Here is a 21,208-nt window from a genome sequence, read left to right as displayed (position 1 = left end):
CTCTGCCACACCCAGCAGATATCGTTTACTATAAAGGCCAGGGTAGGACCCAGGCCATGTCTAACAATTGCAAGGACAGAGTGCACTAGCACAAGCCACACGCATCATACAAAACGAGCTTGCAGCCTTTCAACACCAACCCCGACACACGCCATAATAAAGCACTCCCACACAGACCTCTTAAAAGGAGAACCTGTGTGGCCTTAGAAGGAGCTGCAAAAATACCTTGATCCTCCACGTCAGAAAGGGTTTTGGTTAAGTAGCTGAGCGGCTGAACTCAGACTGGAAGAAAGACCTGTCGCTCTCCACTCGGGACGTCCCCTGAAACAGCAGGGCATCAGACACCAGTCAGGTAGAGACCAAAACAGAGGCTTTCAATCACAAATGACACTGCAATAAAACAAACTAAACACACTGTACACTTCAACTTTAGCAAACACTATCCCACCTCCGTACGCGGCCTGCTTTTTCTCAAGCTTTACAAACAGGCTTCTAACATAGTTCCTGGTGATGCAGGCCGAGCTGATGGGGTGATCCCAGAGCTGATAGATCATCTGGCCCATGGACTTAAACGAATAATGTTTTGAATCAGAAAATCACCAGGTTTATGCATGAGGAAAGATCCAGTCACTGCACATAAATATAAGACTGTTCATCTGCTTTTAAGATGCCTGTTAAATAAGGTTCAAGACACAATAGACATGAGTGAGCTGGCCGTTTACAAAACATGGAAGGTCCCTTCAGAAAATAAATTGGGTTCATATTCCACGTGTCTCCCCTGACTCACCTCTGGCAGTCTCTTTACGATGCTGAACTTCAGCTCCTCGTTCGGGTTGCTGTTGTCCAGCTCTTCAAAAGCAGAACATAGAAGCATCATTCCTGTTTCTAAAGAGGCCCATTCAATCATTTGAGACACAATATCAGGTCTCAGTTACTCAACTGAAGTCATTCTTTTGATAAAATACCATCCACGGTTCATTCCAGGTGTTAATCAGTTGCTAATTGAAAGGAACTTATATGACCTGCCGGAACCGAACCGTCCCTACAATGGATTTTCAAGCACTGCAATTATCTTTTTATTGTAAACTTTCATATTTCAAGGAAATACAAATGAGCGGAAGAAAGAGCAGCCTAGATGTCTCCTGAAAACGAGAAGTTAGTAACTTCGGTCAAATGACCTGAAACGGAATCGAAAATTATCTGAAGTATTCGGTAGACTGACACTGCTGACTGCAGGCTCTGCTGAACCCTATCAAGCAGACAATCGTCCAGAGGCGACCCGAGACACTCGCTCCCCAGCACAGAGAGAGAGGCTGACCTTTGACCCCTGACCATCCAGCAGAGCCCCTGGGAACAATTCAGCAGGAAGCCGTACACACGGCCGCAGTCGGGCTCAGACCCATCATTCGCACTGCTCCAGCATTGCACACACAGAGAAGAAAAACAACCCTGTTTCCAGGCTACGAAAATATTAAAAGATTTTTTGGCCAGGCTTCAGACTTAGCAATAAATTGGGAGGATGTTTTGGCTTAGCTCCTTCAGAAGTTAAGCCAACTGAGCTGCTTATGGATTATATATTTCCATTCTCACACACAAACATACGGACACTTTGGGGTTTATTGAACACAGTCAACCTAGCGAGTCCTAGCAGAAATTCTAGGTGGGTTCAGACGATCCTTATCTCTGGCCATACACAGATACATTGACAGTGAAAAACGATTACTGATAGAAATTATAGAAAAATAAAATTGCTGAAGAGAGTTTGTGTCAACAAGCTGCATTGTTACAGACGGGGCAGTGTGGGGTGCTTACCAGGAGGCAGGGCAAGCAGAGACCTTTTGCGGTTTCCAAGACCCGGCTCATCACATGAAACACAGCCCACTCGGCAGGGCTGCTTTGTTGTTTGCTGGGGCAGCAAATGACAAACAAAGATAAAGAAAAGTGTCAGATGGAACACTTTGTTCTGTCCAGAAGTGACCCACTGACATCAGGCCATGTTGCCTTTTTCAGGGAGGCAGGGAACAAAAGGCCAATGACCAAGTGCATAACCCGACACATTAGACACCAGAGTGAGCGAAAGGAGAAGGAATGAACTAGAAAGACTATGAGGAGAAAACCCTGCAAAATGGGCTTTTACCCACCTGCTACATCCAGCTAATGACTAAACATCCCACTCTTGCTGTGGGTCCTGAAGGGCAAACTGCCCCACAGGCCCAGTGCCCTGTATGCATGGAAATATGGTTACAGCGGTTACATGGAAACAAACACACTGGACAGGGTGGTGCCTGAATTGTAACCATAAAAAGTGCTTTTCTGTTTGAAGCCTGGCTTGTGGTCAGCACCATAGACATTGGACACAAGGGTTGTACTTACAAACACAGCAGCTGAGAGCTGAGGTTAAACTTCACCCACAGCGTCTCCAGGATGCGTCTGACAAGCTCCAGCTGGTGAGAGGGAGAGGAGGCCTGGTTAACACCACACACCCTCACAGGCACACAGGCATTTACTGCAGAAACAGAGGCATCAGTGCCAGCCACTGCAAAACCAACACTGTCCTGTCAGCAGACACTGCTTTATCGCATTCCTGACGTGGAACTAGGTAGACAGACACTCTGAAACCTCTGTGAATTAAATTATTGGTATTTCGTAGCTGAACTGTATCAGATGACTCCTTGACAACGGTGCGCCAGGGCAAGACAGCCTCTCTCAGACTAGAGAACCTGCCCAGCACTGTGCCCTGACTAAGTTTTTCCACCTGCTTCCCAAGGCAGTGTCCTAACACAGCCTGCTACAGAGCTGCACAGTCAGTATTTCAAGCCCAGCTGTTTGGGTCTGTCTGATTTCAAATAATAAATTCAATATGTCCCCCGCCCCAGGGCTCCCGAGTGGGTCCCACAGCCGGCGAGACGCCAGTCTGAACCCAGGCTAAGTCACTGACTGACTGGGTCTGGGAGCTCACCAGGGGGCACGTGTGCCCCGGCCCAAGCGTTACCAGGACTCAGTCAGCTAATGAGTGCCCGGGTCCTCACGGAGCTGTGACTATTGCAGATTAAACTGTGCCCACAGTGTCGTCTGCGTCTCCTGACTGAAAACATGTCTATTCTGCGTCGAAGGCAAGGCCCAGCTTGGCAAGCTGAGACCGGGAGAGCATGGGCACGTACTCCTGCCTCCACAGGTCAGCGAGGGAGCGCAGGGGCCAGACAGGATAAACACCCACCAGGGGATTCAATTTGGGAATCAGTTATCGGACAATTCCAGATTAAGATGCTTCACATTCCATCTGTGTGTCTATTTATTTGGTCTTAATACTGTTCTGCTAATTTCAGTGAAAGTATTTTGATGTGTTGAAGAAAGCAACTGCGGCCGCTCCTCTATTGTTTTCACTTCTGTATTGACACCCATGCCTGCTCCGGATCACCAACGCATGTCCTGTTGTACCCTCGCTTCTTGAAAAACAGGATGTCACTTTTGCTGCTAACGCCTCCCTTCAATTTCCTGACTTCGTGTTCTACTAGGAAAACCCACACAGGCCGATACCTTGGAAACCTTATTCAAAGCCACAGAATACAGTTTCTAACTGATACTACATGCTATGTGCAATAAAGGAAGATGGCATCCTGACAGAAGTGGATTTTCCATTGTCACTCAAAAAGAAAAGCCACCACAGCAAGGTGGCAAGGCAGGGTGACTCAGGGAACAGTGGCAACTGATAGAAGACAACGGCAGAGTCAATCTGCAATGTCCCACAAACAAAATCACTTTAGAAGGAGAGTAAATCAGACACACCAATTGTGCCACGTAGTTCACCACCAGCCTGTTGATTCTCTTCTTGCCCAGGTGATGCAGGTGTCTGTTCAGATGCTCCCTGAGTTTGTCCACCATCTGCAGGCAGGTTTTAAAAGACATTAGTACACAGAGACATATGAGAGAGTTAATAAACCCTATTTTGTATCTTCAATCTTTATGCTTGTCGTAAGTAAAATCCACTTTTTTGTCTCAGGTGAGAGGTAGAAGTTGCAAAGTTACCCAACCTGTCAAACACACTGGCTGACCAGATGAAACAGAATTGATTGATTATATAGGGATAGTTGTATGTATGAGACTGCCAAGATGGCTGTAGTTAAAATCAATCAGGGCAAAAAAAAATACTAAAAGACTGCCAGAGAAGTAATTATTTGGCAAGTTAACAGTTCAAATCAATGCCCCTGTTTTAAATTATTGTACTCTAAGGAATGTGGAGTAGCCTCAACTATTTACAAGACTGCAATCTCAGTGTTATGGGAATATCTGGGAACTTGTCATGATAACCATCATAATTGTAAACATCCCCAAGACCCAAGGGTGTTCATATAGGAAAACAACAGATTATTTTACTGGTTTGACTACAAAATCCCTTTCCCACAAAGTGCACAAACATGCCACCACAACACAGTCTCGGAGTTTATACCCAGTTCCCCCGAGAACAGAGTAGAACAGAGTAGAACAGTAGACAGTAGAACAGAGTAGATCACTGGTCAGAGTAGAACACTGAAGAGAGTAGAACAGAGTAGAACACTGGTCAGAGTAGAACACAGTAGAACACTGAAGAGAGTAGAACACAGTAGAACACTAAAGAGAGTAGGACACAGTAGAACACTGAAGAGAGTAGAACAGAGTAGAACACTGAAGAGAGTAGAACAGATTAGAACACTGAAGAGAGTAGAACACAGTAGAACACTGAAGAGAGTAGAACACTGAAGAGAGTAGAACTCAGTAGAACACTGAAGAGAGTAGAACAGAGTAGAACACTGGTCAGAGTAGAACACAGTAGAACACTGAAGAGAGTAGAACAGAGTAGATCACTGGGTAGAGTAGGACACAGTAGAACACTAAAGAGAGTAGAACACAGTAGAACACTGAAGAGAGTAGAACACAGTAGAACACTGAAGAGAGTAGAACACAGTAGAACACTGGTCGGAGTAGAACACAGTAGAACACTAAAGAGAGTAGAACAGAGTAGAACACTGAAGAGAGTAGAACAGAGTAGAACACTGAAGAGAGTAGAACACAGTAGAACACTGAAGACAGTAGAACACAGTAGATCACTGGGAAGAGTAGGACACAGTAGAACACTGAAGAGAGTAGAACACAGTAGAACACTGAAGAGAGTAGAACACAGTAGAACACTGAAGAGAGTAGAACACAGTAGATCACTGGGCAGAGTAGGACACAGTAGAACACTGAAGAGAGTAGAACACAGTAGAACACTGAAGAGAGTAGAACAGAGTAGATCACTGGTCAGAGTAGAACACAGTAGAACACTGAAGAGAGTAGAACACAGTAGATCACTGGGCAGAGTAGGACACAGTAGAACACTGAAGAGAGTAGAACACAGTAGAACACTGAAGAGAGTAGAACAGAGTAGATCACTGGTCAGAGTAGAACACAGTAGAACACTGAAGAGAGTAGAACAGAGTAGATCACTGGGTAGAGTAGGACACAGTAGAACACTAAAGAGAGTAGAACAGAGTAGAACACTGAAGAGAGTAGAACAGAGTAGATCACTGGTCAGAGTAGAACACAGTAGAACACTGAAGAGAGTAGAACACAGTAGATCACTGGGCAGAGTAGGACACAGTAGAACACTGAAGAGAGTAGAACACAGTAGAACACTGAAGAGAGTAGAACAGAGTAGATCACTGGTCAGAGTAGAACACAGTAGAACACTGAAGAGAGTAGAACAGAGTAGATCACTGGGTAGAGTAGGACACAGTAGAACACTAAAGAGAGTAGAACAGAGTAGAACACTGAAGAGAGTAGAACAGAGTAGATCACTGGTCAGAGTAGAACACAGTAGAACACTGAAGACAGTAGAACACTGAAGAGAGTAGAACAGAGTAGAACACTGAAGAGAGTAGAGCAGAGTAGAACACTGGTCAGAGTAGAACACAGTAGATCCCTGAAGAGAGTAGAACACAGTAGAACACTAAAGAGAGTAGAACACAGTAGAACACTGAAGAGAGTAGAACAGAGTAGAACACTGAAGAGAGTAGAACACAGTAGAACACTGAAGACAGTAGAACACAGTAGATCACTGGGAAGAGTAGGACACAGTAGAACACTGAAGAGAGTAGAACACAGTAGAACACTGAAGAGAGTAGAACACAGTAGATCACTGGGCAGAGTAGGACACAGTAGAACACTGAAGAGAGTAGAACACAGTAGAACACTGAAGAGAGTAGAACAGAGTAGATCACTGGTCAGAGTAGAACACAGTAGAACACTGAAGAGAGTAGAACAGAGTAGATCACTGGGTAGAGTAGGACACAGTAGAACACTAAAGAGAGTAGAACAAAGTAGAACACTGAAGAGAGTAGAACAGAGTAGATCACTGGTCAGAGTAGAACACAGTAGAACACTGAAGACAGTAGAATACTGAAGAGAGTAGAACAGAGTAGAACACTGAAGAGAGTAGAGCAGAGTAGAACACTGGTCAGAGTAGAACACAGTAGATCCCTGAAGAGAGTAGAACACAGTAGAACACTAAAGAGAGTAGAACACAGTAGAACACTGAAGAGAGTAGAACAGAGTAGAACACTGAAGAGAGTAGAACAGAGTAGAACACTGAAGAGAGTAGAACACTGCTCAGAGTAGAACAGAGTAGAACACGGAAGAGAGTAGAACAGAGTAGAACACTGAAGAGAGTAGAACAGAGTAGAACACTGAAGAGAGTAGAACACAGTAGAACACTGAAGAGAGTAGAACAGAGTAGAACAGAGTTGAACACTGGTCAGAGTAGAACACAGTAGAACACTGAAGAGAGTAGAACAGGGTAGAACACTGAAGAGAGTAGAACAGAGTAGAACACTGAAGAGAGTAGAACAGAGTAGAACACTGGTCAGAGTAGAACACAGTAGATCCCTGAAGAGAGTAGAACACAGTAGAACACTAAAGAGAGTAGAACACAGTAGAACACTGAAGAGAGTAGAACAGAGTAGAACACTGGTCAGAGTAGAACACAGTAGATCCCTGAAGAGAGTAGAACACAGTAGAACACTAAAGAGAGTAGAACAGAGTAGAACACTGAAGAGAGTAGAACACTGGTCAGAGTAGAACAGAGTAGAACACTGAAGAGAGTAGAACAGAGTAGAACACTGAAGAGAGTAGAGCAGAGTAGAACACTGGTCAGAGTAGAACACAGTAGATCCCTGAAGAGAGTAGAACACAGTAGAACACTAAAGAGAGTAGAACACAGTAGAACACGGAAGAGAGTAGAACAGAGTAGAACACTGAAGAGAGTAGAACAGAGTAGAACACTGAAGAGAGTAGAACACAGTAGAACACTGAAGACAGTAGAACACAGTAGATCACTGGGCAGAGTAGGACACAGTAGAACACTGAAGAGAGTAGAACACAGTAGAACACTGAAGAGAGTAGAACAGAGTAGATCACTGGTCAGAGTAGAACACAGTAGAACACTGAAGAGAGTAGAACAGAGTAGATCACTGGGTAGAGTAGAACACAGTAGAACACTGAAGACAGTAGAACACAGTAGATCACTGGGAAGAGTAGGACACAGTAGAACACTGAAGAGAGTAGAACACAGTAGAACACTGAAGAGAGTAGAACACAGTAGATCACTGGGCAGAGTAGGACACAGTAGAACACTGAAGAGAGTAGAACACAGTAGAACACTGAAGAGAGTAGAACAGAGTAGATCACTGGTCAGAGTAGAACACAGTAGAACACTGAAGAGAGTAGAACAGAGTAGATCACTGGGTAGAGTAGGACACAGTAGAACACTAAAGAGAGTAGAACAGAGTAGAACACTGAAGAGAGTAGAACAGAGTAGATCACTGGTCAGAGTAGAACACAGTAGAACACTGAAGACAGTAGAACACTGAAGAGAGTAGAACAGAGTAGAACACTGGTCAGAGTAGAACACAGTAGATCCCTGAAGAGAGTAGAACACAGTAGAACACTAAAGAGAGTAGAACACAGTAGAACACTGAAGAGAGTAGAACAGAGTAGAACACTGAAGAGAGTAGAACACAGTAGAACACTGAAGACAGTAGAACACAGTAGATCACTGGGAAGAGTAGGACACAGTAGAACACTGAAGAGAGTAGAACACAGTAGAACACTGAAGAGAGTAGAACACAGTAGATCACTGGGCAGAGTAGGACACAGTAGAACACTGAAGAGAGTAGAACACAGTAGAACACTGAAGAGAGTAGAACAGAGTAGATCACTGGTCAGAGTAGAACACAGTAGAACACTGAAGAGAGTAGAACAGAGTAGATCACTGGGTAGAGTAGGACACAGTAGAACACTAAAGAGAGTAGAACAGAGTAGAACACTGAAGAGAGTAGAACAGAGTAGATCACTGGTCAGAGTAGAACACAGTAGAACACTGAAGACAGTAGAACACTGAAGAGAGTAGAACAGAGTAGAACACTGAAGAGAGTAGAGCAGAGTAGAACACTGGTCAGAGTAGAACACAGTAGATCCCTGAAGAGAGTAGAACACAGTAGAACACTAAAGAGAGTAGAACACAGTAGAACACTGAAGAGAGTAGAACAGAGTAGAACACTGAAGAGAGTAGAACAGAGTAGAACACTGAAGAGAGTAGAACACTGCTCAGAGTAGAACAGAGTAGAACACGGAAGAGAGTAGAACAGAGTAGAACACTGAAGAGAGTAGAACAGAGTAGAACACTGAAGAGAGTAGAACACAGTAGAACACTGAAGAGAGTAGAACAGAGTAGAACAGAGTTGAACACTGGTCAGAGTAGAACACAGTAGAACACTGAAGAGAGTAGAACAGGGTAGAACACTGAAGAGAGTAGAACAGAGTAGAACACTGAAGAGAGTAGAACAGAGTAGAACACTGGTCAGAGTAGAACACAGTAGATCCCTGAAGAGAGTAGAACACAGTAGAACACTAAAGAGAGTAGAACACAGTAGAACACTGAAGAGAGTAGAACAGAGTAGAACACTGGTCAGAGTAGAACACAGTAGATCCCTGAAGAGAGTAGAACACAGTAGAACACTAAAGAGAGTAGAACAGAGTAGAACACTGAAGAGAGTAGAACACTGGTCAGAGTAGAACAGAGTAGAACACTGAAGAGAGTAGAACAGAGTAGAACACTGAAGAGAGTAGAGCAGAGTAGAACACTGGTCAGAGTAGAACACAGTAGATCCCTGAAGAGAGTAGAACACAGTAGAACACTAAAGAGAGTAGAACACAGTAGAACACGGAAGAGAGTAGAACAGAGTAGAACACTGAAGAGAGTAGAACAGAGTAGAACACTGAAGAGAGTAGAACACAGTAGAACACTGAAGACAGTAGAACACAGTAGATCACTGGGCAGAGTAGGACACAGTAGAACACTGAAGAGAGTAGAACACAGTAGAACACTGAAGAGAGTAGAACAGAGTAGATCACTGGTCAGAGTAGAACACAGTAGAACACTGAAGAGAGTAGAACAGAGAAGATCACTGGGTAGAGTAGGACACAGTAGAACACTGAAGACAGTAGAACACTGAAGAGAGTAGAACAGAGTAGAACACTGAAGAGAGTAGAGCAGAGTAGAACACTGGTCAGAGTAGAACACAGTAGATCCCTGAAGAGAGTAGAACACAGTAGAACACTAAAGAGAGTAGAACACAGTAGAACACTGAAGAGAGTAGAACAGAGTAGAACACTGGTCAGAGTAGAACACAGTAGATCCCTGAAGAGAGTAGAACACAGTAGAACACTAAAGAGAGTAGAACAGAGTAGAACACTGAAGAGAGTAGAACAGAGTAGAACACTGAAGAGAGTAGAACAGAGTAGAACACTGAAGAGAGTAGAACAGAGTAGAACACTGAAGAGAGTAGAACACTGGTCAGAGTAGAACAGAGTAGAACACTGAAGAGAGTAGAACACAGTAGAACACTGAAGAGAGTAGAACAGAGTAGAACACTGGTCAGAGTAGAACACAGTAGAACACTGAAGAGAGTAGAACAGGGTAGAACACTGAAGAGAGTAGAACAGAGTAGAACACTGAAGAGAGTAGAACACTGGTCAGAGTAGAACACAGTAGATCCCTGAAGAGAGTAGAACACAGTAGAACACTAAAGAGAGTAGAACACAGTAGAACACTGAAGAGAGTAGAACAGAGTAGAACACTGGTCAGAGTAGAACACAGTAGATCCCTGAAGAGAGTAGAACACAGTAGAACACTAAAGAGAGTAGAACAGAGTAGAACACTGAAGAGAGTAGAACACTGGTCAGAGTAGAACACTGAAGAGAGTAGAACAGAGTAGAACACGGAAGAGAGTAGAACAGAGTAGAACACTGAAGAGAGTAGAACAGAGTAGAACACTGAAGAGAGTAGAACACTGGTCAGAGTAGAACACAGTAGAACACTGAAGAGAGTAGAACAGGGTAGAACACTGAAGAGAGTAGAACAGAGTAGAACACTGAAGAGAGTAGAGCAGAGTACAACACTGGTCAGAGTAGAACACAGTAGATCCCTGAAGAGAGTAGAACACAGTAGAACACTAAAGAGAATAGAACACAGTAGAACACTGAAGAGAGTAGAATAGAGTAGAACACTGAAGAGAGTAGAACAGAGTAGAACACTGGTCAGAGTAGAACACAGTAGAACACTGAAGAGAGTAGAACACAGTAGAACACTGAAGAGAGTAGAACAGAGTAGAACACTGGTCAGAGTAGAACACTGAAGAGAGTAGAACAGAGTAGATCACTGGGTAGAGTAGGACACAGTAGAACACTGAAGAGAGTAGAACAGGGTAGAACACTGAAGAGAGTAGAACAGAGTAGAACACTGAAGAGAGTAGAGCAGAGTAGAACACTGGTCAGAGTAGAACACAGTAGATCCCTGAAGAGAGTAGAACACAGTAGAACACTAAAGAGAGTAGAACACAGTAGAACACTGAAGAGAGTAGAACAGAGTAGAACACTGAAGAGAGTAGATCCCTGAAGAGAGTAGAACAGAGTAGAACACTGAAGAGAGTAGAACAGAGTAGATCCCTGAAGAGAGTAGAACAGAGTAGAACACTGAAGAGAGTAGAACAGAGTAGAACACTGAAGAGAGTAGAACAGAGTAGAACACTGAAGAGAGTAGAACAGAGTAGAACACTGAAGAGAGTAGAACACAGTAGAACACTGAAGAGAGTAGAACACAGTAGATCACTGGGCAGAGTAGGACACAGTAGAACACTAAAGACAGTAGAACGCAGTAGAACACTAAAGAGAATAGAACACAGTAGAACACTGAAGAGAGTAGAATAGAGTAGAACACTGAAGAAAGTAGAACAGAGTAGAACACTGGTCAGAGTAGAACACAGTAGAACACTGAAGAGAGTAGAACACAGTAGAACACTGAAGAGAGTAGAACAGAGTAGATCACTGGGCAGAGTAGAACACAGTAGAACACTGAAGAGAGTAGAACAGAGTAGAACACTGAAGAGAGTAGAACACAGTAGATCACTGGGAAGAGTAGGACACATTAGAACACTGAAGAGAGTAGAACAGAGTAGAACACTGAAGAGAGTAGAACACAGTAGAACACTGAAGAGAGTAGAACACAGTAGAACACTGAAGAGAGTAGAACAGAGTAGATCACTGGGCAGAGTAGGACACAGTAGAACACTGAAGAGAGTAGAACACAGTAGAACACTAAAGAGAGTAGAACACAGTAGAACACTGAAGAGAGTAGAACAGAGTAGAACACTGACGAGAGTAGAACAGAGTAGATCACTGAAGAGAGTAGAACAGAGTAGATCACTGGTCAGAGTAGAACAGATTAGAACACTGAAGAGAGTAGAACAGAGTAGAACACTGAAGAGAGTAGAACACAGTAGAACACTGAAGAGAGTAGAACACAGTAGAACACTGAAGAGAGTAGAACACAGTAGATCACTGGGCAGAGTAGGACACAGTAGAACACTGAAGAGAGTAGAACAGAGTAGATCACTGGTCAGAGTAGAACAGAGTAGAACACTGAAGAGAGTAGAACACTGAAGAGAGTAGAACACTGAAGAGAGTAGAACACAGTAGAACACTGAAGAGAGTAGAACACAGTAGATCACTGGGCAGAGTAGGACACAGTAGAACACTAAAGAGAGTAGAACAGAGTAGAACACTGAAGAGAGTAGAACAGAGTAGAACACTGAAGAGAGTAACAGAGTAGAACACTTGTCTGAGTAGAACACTGAAGAGAGTAGAACACAGTACAACACTGAAGAGAGTAGAACAGAGTAGATCACTGGGCAGAGTAGAACACAATAGAACACTGAAGAGAGTAGAACACAGTACAACACTGAAGAGAGTAGAACAGAGTAGATCACTGGGCAGAGTAGAACACAATAGAACACTGAAGAGAGTAGAACACAGTAGAACACTGAAGAGAGTAGAACACAGTAGAACACTGAAGAGAGTAGAACACAGTAGAACACTGAAGAGAGTAGAACACAGTAGATCACTGGGAAGAGTAGGACACAGTAGAACACTGAAGAGAGTAGAACAGAGTAGAACACTGAAGAGAGTAGAACACTGAAGAGAGTAGAACACTGAAGAGAGTAGAACACAGTAGAACACTGAAGAGAGTAGAACAGAGTAGAACACTGGTCAGAGTAGAACACAGTAGAACACTAAAGAGAGTAGAACACAGTAGAACACTGAAGAGAGTAGAACACAGTAGAACACTAAAGAGAGTAGAACACAGTAGAACACTGAAGAGAGTAGAACAGAGTAGATCACTGGTCAGAGTAGAACACAGTAGAACACTAAAGAGAGTAGAACACAGTAGAACACTGAAGAGAGTAGAACACAGTAGAACACTGAAGAGAGTAGAACAGAGTAGATCACTGGGCAGAGTAGGACACAGTAGAACTCTAAAGACAGAACGCAGTAGAACACTAAAGAGAATAGAACACAGTAGAACACTGAAGAGAGTAGAATAGAGTAGAACACTGAAGAGAGTAGAACAGAGTAGAACACTGGTCAGAGTAGAACACAGTAGAACACTGAAGAGAGTAGAACACAGTAGAACACTGAAGAGAGTAGAACAGAGTAGATCACTGGGCAGAGTAGAACACAGTAGAACACTGAAGAGAGTAGAACACAGTAGAACACTAAAGAGAGTAGAACAGAGTAGAACACTGAAGAGAGTAGAACAGAGTAGAACACTGAAGAGAGTAGAACAGAGTAGAACACTGAAGAGAGTAGAACAGAGTAGAACACTGAAGAGAGTAGAACACAGTAGAACACTGAAGAGAGTAGAACACAGTAGAACACTGAAGAGAGTAGAACAGAGTAGATCACTGGGCAGAGTAGGACACAGTAGAACACTAAAGAGAGTAGAACGCAGTAGAACACTAAAGAGAATAGAACACAGTAGAACACTGAAGAGAGTAGAATAGAGTAGAACACTGAAGAGAGTAGAATAGAGTAGAACACTGGTCAGAGTAGAACACAGTAGAACACTAAAGAGAGTAGAACACAGTAGAACACTGAAGAGAGTAGAATAGAGTAGAACACTGAAGAGAGTAGAATAGAGTAGAACACTGGTCAGAGTAGAACAGAGTAGAACACTGAAGAGAGTAGAACACAGTAGAACACTGAAGAGAGTAGAACAGAGTAGATCACTGGGCAGAGTAGAACACAGTAGAACACTGAAGAGAGTAGAACACAGTAGAACACTAAAGAGAGTAGAACAGAGTAGAACACTGAAGAGAGTAGAACAGAGTAGAACACTGAAGAGAGTAGAACAGAGTAGAACACTGAAGAGAGTAGAACAGAGTAGAACACTGAAGAGAGTAGAACACAGTAGAACACTGAAGAGAGTAGAACACAGTAGAACACTGAAGAGAGTAGAACAGAGTAGATCACTGGGCAGAGTAGGACACAGTAGAACACTAAAGAGAGTAGAACGCAGTAGAACACTAAAGAGAATAGAACACAGTAGAACACTGAAGAGAGTAGAATAGAGTAGAACACTGAAGAGAGTAGAATAGAGTAGAACACTGGTCAGAGTAGAACACAGTAGAACACTAAAGAGAGTAGAACACAGTAGAACACTGAAGAGAGTAGAATAGAGTAGAACACTGAAGAGAGTAGAATAGAGTAGAACACTGGTCAGAGTAGAACACAGTAGAACACTGAAGAGAGTAGAACACAGTAGAACACTGAAGAGAGTAGAACAGAGTAGATCACTGGGCAGAGTAGAACACAGTAGAACACTGAACAGAGTAGAACACAGTAGAACACTAAAGAGAGTAGAACAGAGTAGAACACTGAAGAGAGTAGAACAGAGTAGAACACTGAAGAGAGTAGAACAGAGTAGAACACTGAAGAGAGTAGAACAGAGTAGAACACTGAAGAGAGTAGAACACAGTAGAACACTGAAGAGAGTAGAACACAGTAGAACACTGAAGAGAGTAGAACAGAGTAGATCACTGGGCAGAGTAGGACACAGTAGAACACTAAAGAGAGTAGAACGCAGTAGAACACTAAAGAGAATAGAACACAGTAGAACACTGAAGAGAGTAGAATAGAGTAGAACACTGAAGAGAGTAGAATAGAGTAGAACACTGGTCAGAGTAGGACACAGTAGAACACTGAAGAGAGTAGAACAGAGTAGATCACTGGTCAGAGTAGAACAGAGTAGAACACTGAAGAGAGTAGAACAGAGTAGAACACTGAAGAGAGTAGAACACTGAAGAGAGTAGAACACAGTAGAACACTGAAGAGAGTAGAACACAGTAGATCACTGGGCAGAGTAGGACACAGTAGAACACTAAAGAGAGTAGAACAGAGTAGAACACTGAAGAGAGTAGAACAGAGTAGAACACTGAAGAGAGTAGAACAGAGTAGAACACTGAAGAGAGTAACAGAGTAGAACACTTGTCTGAGTAGAACACTGAAGAGAGTAGAACACAGTACAACACTGAAGAGAGTAGAACAGAGTAGATCACTGGGCAGAGTAGAACACAATAGAACACTGAAGAGAGTAGAACACAGTAGAACACTGAAGAGAGTAGAACACAGTAGAACACTGAAGAGAGTAGAACACAGTAGAACACTGAAGAGAGTAGAACACAGTAGATCACTGGGAAGAGTAGGACACAGTAGAACACTGAAGAGAGTAGAACAGAGTAGAACACTGAAGAGAGTAGAACACTGAAGAGAGTAGAACACTGAAGAGAGTAGAACACAGTAGAACACTGAAGAGAGTAGAACAGAGTAGAACACTGGTCAGAGTAGAACACAGTAGAACACTAAAGAGAGTAGAACACAGTAGAACACTGAAGAGAGTAGAACACAGTAGAACACTAAAGAGAGTAGAACACTGAAGAGAGTAGAACAGAGTAGATCACTGGTCAGAGTAGAACACAGTAGAACACTAAAGAGAGTAGAACACAGTAGAACACTGAAGAGAGTAGAACACAGTAGAACACTGAAGAGAGTAGAACAGAGTAGATCACTGGGCAGAGTAGGACACAGTAGAACTCTAAAGACAGAACGCAGTAGAACACTAAAGAGAATAGAACACAGTAGAACACTGAAGAGAGTAGAATAGAGTAGAACACTGAAGAGAGTAGAACAGAGTAGAACACTGGTCAGAGTAGAACACAGTAGAACACTGAAGAGAGTAGAACACAGTAGAACACTGAAGAGAGTAGAACAGAGTAGATCACTGGGCAGAGTAGAACACAGTAGAACACTGAAGAGAGTAGAAGACAGTAGAACACTAAAGAGAGTAGAACAGAGTAGAACACTGAAGAGAGTAGAACAGAGTAGAACACTGAAGAGAGTAGAACAGAGTAGAACACTGAAGAGAGTAGAACACAGTAGAACACTGAAGAGAGTAGAACACAGTAGAACACTGAAGAGAGTAGAACAGAGTAGATCACTGGGCAGAGTAGGACACAGTAGAACACTAAAGAGAGTAGAACGCAGTAGAACACTAAAGAGAATAGAACACAGTAGAACACTGAAGAGAGTAGAATAGAGTAGAACACTGAAGAGAGTAGAATAGAGTAGAACACTGGTCAGAGTAGAACACAGTAGAACACTAAAGAGAGTAGAACACAGTAGAACACTGAAGAGAGTAGAACAGAGTAGAACACTGAAGAGAGTAGAACACAGTAGAACACTGAAGAGAGTAGAACACAGTAGATCACTGGGCAGAGTAGGACACAGTAGAACACTGAAGAGAGTAGAACAGAGTAGATCACTGGTCAGAGTAGAACAGAGTAGAACACTGAAGAGAGTAGAACAGAGTAGAACACTGAAGAGAGTAGAACACTGAAGAGAGTAGAACACAGTAGAACACTGAAGAGAGTAGAACAGAGTAGATCACTGGTCAGAGTAGAACACAGTAGAACACTGAAGAGAGTAGAACACAGTAGAACACTGAAGAGAATAGAACACAGTAGATCACTGGGCAGAGTAGGACACAGTAGAACACTAAAGAGAGTAGAACACAGTAGAACACTAAAGAGAGTAGAACAGAGTAGAACACTGAAGAGAGTAGAACAGAGTAGATCACTGGTCAGAGTAGAACACAGTAGAACACTAAAGAGAGTAGAACACAGTAGAACACTGAAGAGAGTAGAACACAGTAGATCACTGGGCAGAGTAGGACACAGTAGAACACTAAAGAGAGTAGAACACAGTAGATCACTGGGCAGAGTAGGACACAGTAGAACACTGAAGAGAGTAGAACAGAGTAGATCACTGGTCAGAGTAGAACAGAGTAGAACAGTGAAGAGAGTAGAACAGAGTAGAACACTGAAGAGAGTAGAACAGAGTAGATCACTGGTCAGAGTAGAACCGAGTAGAACACTGAAGAGAGTAGAACAGAGTAGAACACTGAAGAGAGTAGAACAGAGTAGATCACTGGTCAGAGTAGAACACAGTAGAACACTAAAGAGAGTAGAACACAGTAGAACACTGAAGAGAGTAGAACACTGAAGAGAGTAGAACAGAGTAGAACACTGAAGAGAGTAGAACAGAGTAGAACACTGAAGAGAGTAGAACACAGTAGAACACTGAAGAGAGTAGAACACAGTAGAACACTAAAGAGAGTAGAAGACAGTAGAACACTGAAGAGAGTAGAACCGAGTAGATCACTGGTCAGAGTAGAACAGAGTAGATCACTGGTCAGAGTAGAACAGAGTAGAACACTGAAGAGAGTAGAGCAGAGTAGAACACTGAAGAGAGTAGAACAGAGTAGAACACTGAAGAGAGTAGAACAGAGTAGATCACTGGTCAGAGTAGAACACAGTAGAACACTAAAGAGAGTAGAACACAGTAGAACGCTGAAGAGAGTAGAACAGAGTAGATCACTGGGCAGAGTAGAACAGTAGAACCCTGGGCAGAGTAGAAAAGAGTAGAGCACTGGGCAGAGTAGATCATTGGGAACAGCAGAACAGAGTAGAATACTGGGCAAAGGAGAACCGAGTAGAACCGGGCACAGCACAGCAGAGTACCAGTGTGCACAAGGGCTTATCCGACACAGAATCCACCACTTAAGTCTCTCATGGCAGTGGTGGTCTGAAGCCATTACACACAGCATCCACTCTACTGACGAACACAGGCTGTGCTGAGATGCAGGCGGCAGGACGGATGCTCTTATAGGATGCCTGGTATGGCGAGTGTGAAGACCAGCAGCTGTTCAGTGTGGCCTGAGCAGACAAGACCCAGGGGGCAGGCACGGGAGGGAGGAATTGGAACAGTTTCCTAGCTTATGTAACAATAAATAATTGTTTTCTTGCTGCATGATCAAGGGCAAATGCAATTCACATTTAAACTGCCAGAAACATCCACAAGTTCAGCCAATCACAGACACAGGCTCCCTGGCCAGAGGAAATGGGTTGAATTCTTCTCATGATCTCTTCCCAGCACTTTGATTTATACAAACACCTACAGCCTGATTTGACCTCATGTGTGTTTGTTAGACAGTCCCTAAAATATCAGGGTCTTGGAAGAAATACAAAAGCACAAACTCCCGGCCCGTTTCTTGGCAGCTTCCTGTAAGTCATGTAGTCTTCCATCTGATTCAACTGTGACAGTGAGACAGAGAGAGAGTGAACACACATATGTGTAAAGATATAACTTGCAACACAACAGACTTGGCTCTGCTTCAAACCATAATCAAATATTGAATTGTACCAATTAAACTGATATCCAGACCTAAAGCAGAACTGCACTACAGATGATAGTTCAGAAAGGGAGGGTTTTATATCAGAAGAATTGGATCTTCTTGGTTAAATCAAACTATTTATATGAGACATTATGTTATTGATGGTAGAGAGATTTTTTTTAATTCAATGTAGACAAAGCTTTTCATAATAAGCATTATATAATTTAAATTCTCTATCCAAATTACAGGATTTTCAAGACTGTAACGATCTTAAGATCCTGATCTTCAAGGAGCCTAATAATCAAATAAGATAACTGTGCTGTGTTTAAATCTCTATTATTTTCCCAATCATTTTAAACAAGAGATAAATTATTGTCTTCACAGGAAACATACTTTGCTTCTGTAGGCTTTCGACGGTGCGTCTCCACTGGTCATTACTGCTGCTATATTCGCTACCATCAAGGTGTACATTAAAGCCCCAGCAACCATGCTTGTCATGACAACCCAGAGCTCAGTTTCATCTGCAACATATAAAAATAAAGTGTAACGACATTGATGTGATTTCAACACAGGTGCCTGTGGTTTGAAATCAAAAAAGTAAGCATAGGTATATGTCACCTGATGGGGGTTCAGCTGAGCCATAAGAGGAAGGGAAGAGGCTGTCAGTAACGATGCTGCTTCACAGAACTGAATCTATCTGTAGAAACTAGGACAGATCTGTTCTTTCCCAATTATGTATTATATTATAATTATATGCATTGTTAGAACAGAGGTACTAGACAATGCAACTGCCTAATCTGTTCTTTAAGACCTGGTCTGGTCCATATAATATCTGTTCTTTGAGACATGGTCTGGTCCATATAATCAGTGGTTGTCTTTAAATATATTTCCAGCTAGATTTCCTTGTTCTTACCGTCAAGTTTTCTCTGACGACCCAAGAGTTTTCCGGAAACTGCTGTAACATTGGAATGAAGAACTGGATGCATCCATTCCAGTGACAGAGCAGCAGAATCATTAGAAACAAGCCTATAATGTGCAGGAGCAGTTGCACTGCTTCTATATTCACATTAGAAACCTATAAAGACAGACAACAGGGCTCTACTGTATGGAACGCATGGAAGATCAAGTTTACTGTTTAGTCACAGATTGTATAATCCCTACTTCAAAATTATATGCTACCCAATTTAACTATACACTCACCTAAAGGATTATTAGGAACACCATACTAATACTGTGTTTGACCCCCTTTCGCCTTCAGAACTGCTTTAATTCTACGTGGCATTGATTCAACAAGGTGCTGAAAGCATTCTTTAGAAATGTTGGCCCATATTGATAGGATAGCATCTTGCAGTTGATGGAGATTTGTGGGATGCACATCCAGGGCATGAAGCTCCCGTTCCACCACATCCCAAAGATGCTCTATTGGGTCGAGATCTGGTGACTGTGGGGGCCAGTTTAGTACAGTGAACTCATTGTCATGTTCAAGAAACCAATTTGAAATGATTCGACCTTTGTGACATGGTGCATTATCCTGCTGGAAGTAGCCATCAGAGTATGGGTACATGGTGGTCATAAAGGGATGGACATGGTCAGAAACAATGCTCAGGTAGGCCGTGGCATTTAAACGATGCCCAATTGGCACTAAGGGGCCTAAAGTGTGCCAAGAAAACATCCCCCACACCATTACACCACCACCACCAGCCTGCACAGTGGTAACAAGGCATGATGGATCCATGTTCTCATTCTGTTTACGCCAAATTCTGACTCTACCATCTGAATGTCTCAACAGAAATCGAGACTCATCAGACCAGGCAACATTTTTCCAGTCTTCAACTGTCCAATTTTGGTGAGCTTGTGCAAATTGTAGCCTCTTTTTCCTATTTGTAGTGGAGATGAGTGGTACCCGGTGGGGTCTTCTGCTGTTGTAGCCCATCCGCCTCAAGGTTGTACGTGTTGTGGCTTCACAAATGCTTTGCTGCATACCTCGGTTGTAACGAGTGGTTATTTCAGTCAAAGTTGCTCTTCTATCAGCTTGAATCAGTCGGCCCATTCTCCTCTGACCTTTAGCATCAACAAGGTATTTTCGCCCACAGGACTGCCGCATACTGGATGTTTTTCCCTTTTCACACCATTCTTTGTAAACCCTAGAAATGGTTGTGGGTGAAAATCCCAGTAACTGAGCAGATTGTGAAATACTCAGACCGACCCGTCTGGCACCAACAACCATGCCACGCTCAAAATTGCTTAAATCACCTTTCTTTCCCATTCAGACATTCAGTTTGGAGTTCAGGAGATTGTCTTGACCAGGACCACACCCCTAAATGCATTGAAGCAACTGCCATGTGATTGCTTGGTTAGATAATTGCATTAATGAGAAATTGAACAGGTGTTCCTAATAATCCTTTAGGTGAGTGTATATCATTTTGGGAGTGTAGCTGTTAAACCATTCAAGCAGTTTTAAAGTAAGTTTTGACCAGGGACTGCCATGCCTTCCAATGCTCAGGAATACAGTATACATGTCATGAGAATTGAATAATACAATTCACAGGTAAAAAGAGCTTGATTGAGCAAGGATGACAGCAGGTATAGGGGCCTCAAGACTATTGCATCTATTGTACATCTGATAAATGCAATCAGTCTGAACATTCAACACAATCGTTAGTTGTTTTTTTAAGTGTAGCCTTTAGTCAACACAGAAGACACATTTTATACCTAGAAAAGTCAATCAAAGAATGAACCTCCAGAGTTTGGAAACTCAAAGCAGCCGAGCCAAGCTGAAGATTCTCGCAAACATGATAATCCACACCAATTTGGAAGCCGAAAATGAGGCCGTCACTATTTTCCTGAAGATTCTAGAATGAGAATGAGATTCTAAATGAGAACATATGGTGTGATATTAAATGCAACTGATATGTAAAAAGCAATAAACATACAGTCCCTTCATTGTCTCAGAGTTTCATGCATATCAGTTAGGATTTCTTACACTTTTCTACACACAATCAGGGGGAAACAGTGAAAAAAATGTTACACCAAGTATTAAAAATACAAAACTGAAATACCATAATTGGA

The sequence above is a fragment of the Amia ocellicauda genome, chromosome 15, assembly GCF_036373705.1.
Source record: "Amia ocellicauda isolate fAmiCal2 chromosome 15, fAmiCal2.hap1, whole genome shotgun sequence".
Classification (NCBI taxonomy): Eukaryota; Metazoa; Chordata; class Actinopteri; order Amiiformes; family Amiidae; genus Amia; species Amia ocellicauda.
Note: the sequence above shows the minus strand (reverse complement) of the source record.